General features: G+C 54.3%; 1 long non-coding RNA gene across 1 annotated transcript; it reads left to right on the top strand.

Moving 5' to 3' along the window:
• Nucleotides 1-397: 397 nt before the first annotated feature.
• LOC122492866 lies at nt 398-7546 on the top strand. Its single transcript, XR_006299778.1, has 2 exons — nt 398-1085; nt 4613-7546. It is a non-coding gene; the product is annotated as an uncharacterized LOC122492866 (long non-coding RNA).
• Nucleotides 7547-8333: the final 787 nt, after the last annotated feature.

The following is an 8333-nucleotide window of genomic DNA, read 5'->3' on the forward strand; positions in this document are numbered from 1 at the left end:
GAGTTCGAGCCCCACATCGGGCTTGCCACTGTCCATGCAGAGCCCTCTTTGGATCCTCCATCCCCCTTTCTCTGCCCCTTCCCCGCTCATGCTCTTTCTCAAAGATAAAGAAACATTTTTTTAAAATCTAGATGTTTTACATAAAAAACCCAGCTCTCTGGCTTCTTTTGAAAATTGGATCTGATGATGACCGGGGCTGAGGCCTGTGCTTTCCAGTTACCTGTCCAGCCTCTACTGCAGCCACTTTGGCCTGTGCTGAGTTTGTCCTACACAGGATCCCTGCAGTGTGTCGACTAGTTCTGCCACGCATTTGTGTCCGCCCAGGACCTCAGAAGGTGACCTTATTTGGAAATAGATTCGTTGCAGATGTAATGAGTTAAGAGTCTTGAGATAAAATCATTCTGGATTTAGAGTGGGCTCTGGTGTCCTTGTAAGAGGAAGAGAGGACGCAAAGAGGCACAGAGGAGAACCCCACGCGGCCACGGAGGCAGAGGTGACAAGGAGGCACCTGTGAGCCCAGGAATGCCACTCTTGCGGACGGCCCCTGGAAGCTAGGAGAGAGGCCTGGCCCGGCTTCCCTCAGGGCCTCCGGAAGTAAGTAGCCCCACCGACACCTTCATTTTGGACTTTTGGTCTCCAGAACTGTGGGAGAGTAAGTTTCTGTTGACTTAAGCTCCCCAGTTTGGGGTGATTTGTTACGGCAGCCCTGGGAGACTATACGCCACGTCCCTGAGGTCCTCAGCTTTCCACGGTGTCCCCCATCCCCCCCCCCCCCTCTCCGCAAACAGACCTGTGCTTGAAAGCTCCCGGGACGGAGAGCTCACGACGTCCCATCTATGTGATGCACTGCTTGTTGGAAACTCCTTTCTGGCATTGTGGGATCCGGGGAGGCTTCATGGAAGAGGCAGCACGTGAACCGGGCCTTAAAGGATGAATATGATCAAAACAAGGGGAAACAGATGCGGTGGCACGTGTTCCAGGTGGCGGGGACGCGGCAGGCCCAGGAGTATGGGCCGTATATGCAAACATTCACTCAAACTCTTCTAGGAACATTTACTCGCTAAGCAGCGAGTAGTGGAATGGAGGTGAGTTGCAACGGGGACGTGTGGCTAGGTGAGGTCAGTAGGTTGGAATTGGTGGTGGGTCTGAATCTTTAAAAATCCTGGCCCCCTGGGGCACCGGTGGCTCAGTCTGTTAAGCGACCGACTCTTGGTTTGGGCTCAGGTCATGATCTCGTGGTTCGTGAGTTCGAGCTCCGCATCGGGCTCTGCACTGACAGCGTGGAGCATGCGTGGGGTTCTCTCTCTCTCTCCTCTCTGTCCCTCCCCCACTTGTGGTCTCTCTCTTTCTCTCTCTCAAAGTAAATAAATAAACATTAAAAAAAAAATCCTGTCCTCCCAAGTGGAGGATGGGACATTTATCCACATCCCTAGGTTTTTCCTTCAAGCTAAACTACTCTCCCTTCCTCTTGTGTAAAAGACTGTTGGGTTGGCTCCTTTCCAGGAAGCTTCCTTGCGTCACTTCCTCTGGTAGTGGTAGAGCCGTGTGCCAGGCACAAGGGCGGTCATGTGATCCTGGCCCGGCCAATCACAGCACTCCAACCGCCTGGTAGGGTTACGGATCCAGTGCTAGTCCTGTGCTGGGACTGCTGTATACAGTCTGGGAGCGGGCAGCTTTTTCTCTGCTCGAGCAGCACGTTCTCTGCCGCGTGGAGAATGCCCATCACGGGCCAGAGAGAATGAGGCCAACAGGTTGAAAAGGAACAGAGTGAACCGGGGGGTGACAGATGGCCAGTGTCCGGCGTTCGTTAACCTCACAGTTGCCATGCCCGGGCTCTGGTTCCTAGACATCTTCCTCCATTTCCAAGGGCTGTGCCGATATCCACCCCCTTCATGAGGACTAATCCGTGCCTTCTCTGTCTAGGTTAGTCTGCATTAGGTTTCTGTCACTTGCAACCAGATTGTCCTGGACGATATGGTTCTGTTTCCAAAACCCTCCTGCTGCTGGCCAAACAGCCAAAGAGAACCGAGGAAGATGGTGCCCCTCCAGAGCAGCGGCCCCATTGCAGTTCAGCGAGGTTGCCCCTGTGCACTTTCCCGTGGGCCTGTGAGCACTTGGTGCTGTTAGCGTTCAATTGGCATTGAAAAGCACAGGGGTGTGAATCCAAGTAAAATACAGATAAGGGCAGGGAAGATAAGGAATGGAAGCCTCTGTGATATTTCTGCCCCCAAAGACACATTTGCACCCTTAGAGATTCTGGGAGAGAAGTTTAGGAGGCAGAAAGTAGGCCAATTTGCCCAAAACTCAATATGCCTGAGATGAATGCACCAAATTTACTCAATTAAAGAAATTACCAAAGACTTGTTTCCTTTAACTAAATATAACGTTTTCAGCAATTCATGTAAAATGTTGACATTCTGGTTTCCAACAAGAAACAGTTGGGATACATTGGCTTGGAGTCAGTTTGCAGAATGGTTCTCCAGGAAAGGATAAAATTGTTCAAGCAAACAAAGGGAAGTGAATCCCCGATGGTGATGGGCAGGACCAGGAGTGATGGTAAATATTTTGGACAATGGTGACGTCAGGGCTGAATTGGAACAAGATCATTCATCCAGCCGTTCATTTATTTAACACGTATGTCCCAGTTACCTGCCCTGTGCCAGGCCCAGGAGTCAGGATACAGCTGTGACAAGGCCTCCAGGGAATCATCAGGGTGATGCAGTGCCGTGTTCCAGGACAAGACATAGGCCTGCACAGGGCCAGGGAGGAACAGAGGTGGCTTACCCTCCATGTCTGAGGAGGTGGGAGGGAGACATGATGTCTGATCTGGGTTTTGAAGGATGTGTAGGGGCTTCGCAGGCAAAGAAGAACAGAGAACATTTTCAGGTTGGGGTGGAGCCTACACTGAGGCTCGGAGGCACAGGAGATGGGGAGGAAGGGGAAGAAGATGCTAGTGAGGAGTGTGGAGGCCAAGTCACCAGGCTTTCAAAGAGCCAAATAGAAATGGACTCTTACCCTGTGGCCAATGAGGAGCCACTGAGGGTTTTATCAGAGGGAGGCAGTGATCCTGTCTCCATGGCAGCCATGACAAAGACGGACTGGGAGTGCCAGAAAGGAGGGGGCTAGAAGACAAAGCTGGAGGCTGCTGCAGGTGTCCCAGTGACAGACGAACAGGGCTGAGGTGGAATTTATTCATTCAGCAAGTTCTTTATCGACCGTCACCTGGCGAGAGACAGGTGCTAGCCCAGGTGGTCCTTGCCGGGGGTCCGGTGGTGATGAGGCAGGAGAAGAGCCTTCCAGACAGAGGGAACAGAACGTGGGGGGCCTGAAGTGGGGAAGATTTAGGCTCCATAAATGTTTGTTGAATGAACGACTGTTTGGAAGGGGGGAAAAAGGGTGACGCGAGGCGGGTGGTGCCGGGAATGGGTCGGGCAGCAGAGAAGCAGAAAAGCTGGTGGCTGAGGGGAGCAGGGCAGCGGAGACCATTGTCAAGACTGTTTTTCAGACAACAATTTAGCGAAGACGCACACGGCATTTTAAAAGAAATGAAACAGAGGCGCGCCTGGGTGACTCGGTCAGTTGAGCGTCCGACTCTTGGCTTCGGCTCAGGTCTTGATCTCGCGGTTTGTGGGTTCGAGCCCCGCGTCGGGCTCTGGGCTGACAGCTCGGAGCCTGGGGCCTGCTTTGGATTCTGTGTCTCCCTCTCCCTCTCTCTCTGCCGCTCCCCTACACATACTCTCTCTCTCTCAAAAATAAATAAACATTAAAACAAAATTTTTTAAATGTTCTTTCGGTGGTTGAGGCCAAAAAGCTTGAAACCCTCAAAATTAGGATGTAGATTTGGCTCTTATATCAGAGACCAAAAATAACACTGGCTTAAACAAAATAAACAGTTACGTCTCTTTCCATAACAGTCAGGCCCCGGGCCGTCCCGGGCTGGACTGTGACTCCAGGGTGCCGGGGGCCCCAGCTCCTGCCTCCTGGTTGCGGCCCGGACAAGATGGAGCCACCTCGTCCATGTTCCAGCCCGTGGGGAGAGGAAGGAGGAGAGGGGAGGGCATGGCCTTGTCTCTTGAAGGCCACAACCAGGACGTGGCTCCGATCACTTCTGCTCACATCCCGCTGTTTACATGGAGTCCCCTGGCCACGGGGAGCTGCAAGGGAGCTGGGAAGGGTGGTCTTCGTCTGGCACCTGGGCGCCCCGCTAGAAACGGAGGGTTGTGTTAGGAGAGAAAGGGAGAGGGGGCGTGGGGTTCTCCGGCAGCTTCCTCTCCAGCCTGTGTTTGAAGAACTGCCGGGGATCCGTGGGGTTTAGGGTCTGTTGCCTAGGCGGGAAGGCCCTCTTCCTCACCTTATGACACCCCCCTGGATGCCAGTGGCTCCCAGAGATGCCCAGGCTCTCCAGACCCTGCAGACGGAAGGAGAGGACTCAGGGCGTGCAGCCCACTGGGCGGGGCCTGGTGGCAAGCAAGCCGTCAGGGAACGAACGAAAGCCATCTGCATCTCCCCTCCTGGCTTAGCCCCATTAACAGTGAGTGTCACGGTCCCCAGGAGCCCAGGCTAGGTAGGAGTTTACAAATACCCTTCACCCAGCAACCTCTCTCTTCTGCAGGATCCTGAGAAAGACGAGATTAACTATGACACCGAGTGACCCGAGAAAGTCCCTGGGTCAGGGTCCCCAGGACCACTCCCGGTGTGATTTGCTAGGAGGACTCACAGCTAAGACCCGTCACGGTGCAAAGATACAGAGCAACATCGGCGCAGGACAAAGGCTATGGGAAACCAAGCAAAAGCTTCCCAGGGTCCTCGTCCCGCTGAGTCACACAGGACACGCTTAACTCCTCCAGCGACGTGTCACGACACCGTGTGTGAAACATCGTCTGCTAGAGAAGCTCATTAGAGACCCAGAGCCCAGGGTGTTTCCTGGGGGCTGGTCACATAGGTAACCCCTGCCTAGATGTACCAGATTCTCCGCAGGAGAGCAGGGCTTTCGCATCAGCCATGTTGTTTGCACAAACGATTTAGGCGCAGCCAGCCCTTCTCAGAGAATCCTGGGAGCATTCCCAAAATCCAAGTTCCCAGACCCCAGCCAAGGGCCAGCCTCGTGAGCAGGCCTTTCAAAGGATGGCAGTCTCGGGCCTGCTGCACTAACCCTGTTCCACACACTTGCCAAAGAAGGTGGCATTTGACCTGGGGGAGTCAAGGAGCCACACAGAGAGGAGGAAACCCTGCCAGGTTGACCCCACCTACCTCTCCAGCCTTCCTCTGAACCTTTTCCTGAGCCCCGGTCATCCTACACAGATCTGAGCAGTGGCGACCCCCTTTGTACAGGCTCGCGCCTGCCGTGATGCTATTGTCACACAGGCCCTGTCACCCTCTCACTGAGTCTGCAACCCCGGGACAGCACCTTCCTGCACCGCAAGAATCACATTCCGACTGTATTCTTGTGTACGAGACTGCCTTCTCAGCTTACTTCTCTCTGTTTCTTCTTTCCCATCCCTCCCCGCTCCCTCTCTCCACGCTGTGATAAACAGAGCCTTGCAAGCAGGGGCAGGGGTGGGGGGCGCTGATAAACTCAGCTGCGTGGACTTCCCATCTCCATGGGTCAAGGATGGTGAGGCTCTGGGGCAGGAATAGACCAGATGAGCTCCAACATATCCCGGGGATTGATTGCAGGATTCTCTGAGCTGGAGAAACTCAAATTCAACGCGGCCACTGAAATCCCGAGCAAGGAAGGCTCTGGAGCCTGGCATGTGGGCGGAGAGAACAGATGAGGAGCAGAAGCAAAGAGGCCCAGTCAGGTGGAGTCCCGGCCGTGCAGGGCGTCAGGTGGCAGGGAAGGGCGAGGGAGGAGCCCAGCACCTTTCTGGGGTGCCGGCTCACTGCTGAGGGACAGGACCTCAGCTGGTGTGCGAGTGAACAGGAGCCCTTAGCCCTGGCCCGGCTGATGTGGGCCCCTCCCGGCTAGTTCTGAGGGTCCTTGGGGAGACATACTCTATGTTGGCAGCTGGTTGCTTCCACACCCTGGGCTGGGCCCCCCCGGGCAAGGTAAATCCTGGAGGGGCCCGCTGGGGCTGGCTGCCTGGCACGGGTTAGGGTCAGAGGGGAGGCCAGGGGGAGGAGGGGGGAAGGCTGTCCAGCTCGGGGTGGAGTTTCTGCTGGTGTCTGTCATTGACTATAAATGTATCTGAGAGGATTCCGTGCAGGGAGGGCTCCCCTCTCCCATAGGGCCAGGGAAGCAAATGTTCAGGGAAGCCTGGAAGGAGACTACCCACCTCTCATTGCACGGCAGGAATCAGGAAGGGATGGGAGGAGGGGGCAGACGCCCGGCCCCTTGGCTCAATCCAGCCTTCTCTAGAGGCCAGTCCTCTCACAGGGAGAAGCATTGAGGCTGCCCAGCCTTCTAGAGAAGTGGCACAAAGAGTCACATCAGGTGAAGGCCTAGAGCATGGCTGACGGTGACAGGCAGCCTGGGTTCAAGTCCCGACTCGGCCACTCACTCAGCCTCAGCTGGTGGCTGAGCCTCACCATCGTTGTGGGGGGGGGGGGGCAGCAGCGAGACGACTTGTCACAGATGGTCATGTGACTGGTTTCCTCATCCATAAGACGATGAGGGATGTCGTAGGCTCAGGTGAAATCCTATATGTGGAGACTGTGGCCTGGCCCGGGCCTGAGGTTAACGTCTGTTCTGGCCACTTGCTGAGGTGCTGTCAGTGACAGTCCTGGCCTCGTCCCCCGTGGCTGTCGCGCGGCAGTGTGCTCAGGCCAAAGGGATGGTGCTCGGCTTTTCCAGCCTGTTTCCCCAACTATAGGGAGTGTCATGTCCCGAAGTCTGGCCACAGCCCTCCAAAATTCCAAGCAACATCCCCCTGCCTGGACATCAAGCACCTTCAGATATCACCAAAAGAAGCACTTCGTCATTTGAGCCCTAAAAAGATGGCTGCCATTCCTTATATTCCTCATTCCTTCTCCAGCGTTCTTTTTAAAGCGCAGTTAATTTTGCTTTGCAAATGTGTGAGCCCTTGGGGTTAATTACAGCAACCGTGGAATGTTCCAGAGAGAGAGAAAGAAAACGCTGAACCTTACAGAAACTGACTTTTGGATTCATGCCTTTGCATTCTTCCACAGAATCACAAGACTGGGAGATGTTGTCATCTTACAGATGGGGAAACTGAGGCTCAAAGGGAGGTGCTGGGAGGCAGAGCCAGGCAACATCCACGTGGCCTCACTTCTTCCGGACTTCTTCCCTGACACCCACGCTGCCACCCATATTCACCCAGGACACGGCTTGTTACAGTGACATGTGGGGGCTGTCAGCCGGACCGGGGGTGACATCGTGACCCCATACACCAGGGTCACTCCCCAGAGGGGTAGTTGTTTGCTGTATAACATGGGGGTGGGTGTGTAACAATATCTACCTCTCAGGGTCATGGGCAGGATTAGACATGATGGAAAAAGCATGTTGATGGGAACATAGAAACATTTGTGTTTTTTTCTCCTCTCCACCTGTTTTGCTCAAAATAAATTTAAAAAATTTTTAAAGTTAGGTTTTTGGGGTTTTTTTTTAATCGTGTTTGTTTGCTTTTTTTTTTTTTTTTTTTTTTTTTTTTTTTTTGGTCTCTGTGCCCCCGCAAAGGTGTGAGAGCAGCTGCTGGCTCGGAACCCAGGAGGCCGGTGGGGGAGGCTGCTTCTGCTCCTTGGTACCTGTATGGGATTGTGTGCAGTTTGTCTTTCCCCTTTTAGATTTGTTCTCAGGCCCAGGTCATGCACCAGAGAGCAGTAAATCCACAGTCCCTGTCCCCATTAGTACTGAGCCACGCGCCCTGGGGACCCGGGTTGCTGGGACATGGTGACAATGGATGTCAGAAGCTAGGGCCCTGGGCCTCTATTGCCCCATGGCCTGAATAAATGTGGTCATGAGTGCAGACACCAGTATTCCCCTGAAGGTTGAGGATAATCACTCGGGAGGCTTCCCACAGGAGGGACACAGCATCCTCGGCAGGCTGAGGGTTCCTCACGGACTCGGTACCAAGGCGTGGCTTGGGGATGACAAAATGTTGAATAAACCAATAAAACAGAAGCCCTTCTGCCCTTGAAGTGGCCCATAGGCCTCCCCCTGCCCCCGTCCAGAGATGGGGGCCCAGCTCTGGCTCCTCATAGGCTTATTTCCGTCCCGGCCTCCTGCACATCCTGTCTTCACCCAAGGGACATGCTTCTGTCTGCTTAGCCATCTGGCTGCACAGGAGCACCACCTGGGACTCTTAAAATACACTGACGCCCTAACCCAGAACAACAAAATCAGTCTTTGCAGGTGGGGCCTGGGAGCCTAGACT

Source organism: Prionailurus bengalensis, chromosome D2 (assembly GCF_016509475.1).
Source record: "Prionailurus bengalensis isolate Pbe53 chromosome D2, Fcat_Pben_1.1_paternal_pri, whole genome shotgun sequence".
NCBI lineage: Eukaryota > Metazoa > Chordata > Mammalia > Carnivora > Felidae > Prionailurus > Prionailurus bengalensis.